The following is a 2525-nucleotide window of genomic DNA, read 5'->3' on the forward strand; positions in this document are numbered from 1 at the left end:
CTCTGCCCAGTTGCTTCCTTTCCATCTTTGACAGCTCCATAGACACGGAAATCCAAAGAGGACGTTCGCTTTTATGAAAAGAGTGAAAATAGCCCTTGCTCAGTGTTAGTTTTGCAGTGAGCAGAATGGTTGCTGAGGCAGCAAGTACCCCCAGCACCAGAGTGGCCCCTCCAGCCACAGCCTCCCTCTTGTCCCTCCCAACCACACTCAGCATCTCAGCACCAATTGTCCACAGCTCTGCACTGTCGGTAAGCTTTTTTTTTTTTTTTTAAAGATTTTATTTATTTATTCATGAGACGCACAGAGAGAGAGAGAGAGAGAGAGAGAGGCAGAGACACAGGCAGAAGGAGAAGCAGGTTCCATGCAGGAAGCCCAATGTGGGACTCCATCCCGGGTCTCCAGGATCACACCTTGGGCTGAAGGCGGCGCTAAACCGCTGGGCACCCATGGGCTGCCCAGGTTTTTTTTTGTTTTTTTGTTTTGTTTTGTTTTAATCTGAGCTTTATCTTCATTTATTTTGTGCATTAATTCATGAGAACTGTCCTAAGGTAACAGAAAGGCCTGAACTAATTTTCCATATGAATTAATGGTAATTGCCTCTTTGTGCCGTTTTGGCTTACATAAGATTTCACAGGATCCCTCCACTTTTTGGATACTGGGGAGAAATCTGTAGATAGATAGATGGGTGAGTGGACAGACAGGTAGTGTGTGTGTGGTCCAATGGGCTCCGGAGCTGACAAGCTCTGGAATCCATGTAGGGACTGGTTGAAACGTTACTGGTTGCAAAATGAAAAGAGATTGCAAAATGGAAACACAAACATTTAAGTAAATGGCTACAAAACAAAACAACCAATCAACTGCAACTCCACTTGTACATAGTTTGTATATAAATTACATTTCAGGGATCCCTGGGTGGCGCTGCGGTTTGGCGCCTGCCTTTGGCCCAGGGTGTGATCCTGGAGATCCGGGATCGAGTCCCAGGTCGGGCTTCCAGTGCATGGAGCCTGCTTCTCCCTCTGCCTATGTCTCTGCCCCTCTCTCTCTCTCTTTCTCTCTCTGTATGTGACTATCATAAAAAAAAAATCACATTTCATGGGGGATATGAGTGCATCTTGATGTTTTTGACATGATGTGGGCACTCCTATACTGTCAAGGGCCCTGGATGCCTTTGGAAAGGCCCTGGGAGGGAGTAAACCCAAAGGAGTGTTCTGTGGAAGCCCAGACTCCCCGCCAGAGGGCTCTGGGTGCTGCTTTTGGGCTCAGGCACAGAATGGCTGGGTCCAAGGCTGCAGGTTCAGGGCGCCCTCTTCCTGCTAAGGGCTCAGGAGCCAAATCCAGTGAAATAAGGGTCAGTAGCAAAGGCTGCCCCTCAACCATATTTTTGTGATCTTGAGATAGAATGGAAGAGGGGAATATTTATTTACTTCCTACACCGGGGAGCTGCGGGATCGGAAGAGATGCTGTCCCCTGGGACTTCACGGGGTGACATGAACAGAAGGAAAGAATACAATCGAGTGAGGGGCACTGGGGTGGCTCAGTGGTTGACCATCTGCCTTTGGCTCAGGTCGTGATCCTGGGGTCTTGGGATCCAGACCCCCAGAGGGCTCCCCACTGGGAGCCTGCTTCTCCCTCTGCCTGTGTCTCTGCCTTTCTCTGTGTCTCTCGTGAATAAATAAATAAAATCTAAAAAAAAAAAAAAAAAAAAAAAAAGAATACAACTGAGTCTGAATTTAAGTCTGAACCACCCAAGGGAGGCTTCAGGGAAGAGGCAGCATTTTGAGTGTGCCTTGACAGGTGAGTCAGCATCCCACAGGCAGCAGGTGGAGCATCCTAAAAGAGCAGGAGAGAGGGAAAAGGCAACCCCAGGGCTGGTCCTCCAGGCCTTACCTAATTCTTGCACTATTACTGTTTCCATTTGACACAGGAAGGGACTGAAGATCAGAGAGTTAGTTATGGTCACAAGAGCCGCTTGTTGAGTGCTCCCTTCCAACCAGAGCCTGCGCTAAGTCCCTGATACACGTCTCATTTAATCCTCTCAAAGGCACTAATGAGAGGTAGATGTTATTAGGATCATGTTCCAGACAGGGAAACTTAAGTTCAGAGAGCTTAAGGAGGCTGTTGAAAGTCAGGATTCAAGGGCAAGACTGTCTGACCTCAAACTAGTGTTGTTGTTTCAAAGATTTTTAAAATTTATTCATGAGAGACACAGATAGAGAGGCAGAGACATAGGCAGATGGAGAAGCAGGCTCCTTGCGGGCACCTGATGTGGGGCTCGATCCCAGAACCCTGGGATCACAACCTGAGCCGAAGGCAGATGCTCAACCACTGAACTACGCAGGCATCCCAAACCAGTGTTCTTGATCACTACCTCGTACTCTCTCTCAAAGAGGCCTACTCAATTTCATGGGGCTATTCTTTTAAGTGGCAGAGTGGAACATTAATCAAGGGCTTACAATCAACGTGTCAGATGCTGTTCTAAATCCTTTACGTGTTTTAACTCACCTAGCTGAAGCAGAGACTATAAT

Source organism: Vulpes lagopus, chromosome 12 (assembly GCF_018345385.1).
Source record: "Vulpes lagopus strain Blue_001 chromosome 12, ASM1834538v1, whole genome shotgun sequence".
Classification (NCBI taxonomy): Eukaryota; Metazoa; Chordata; class Mammalia; order Carnivora; family Canidae; genus Vulpes; species Vulpes lagopus.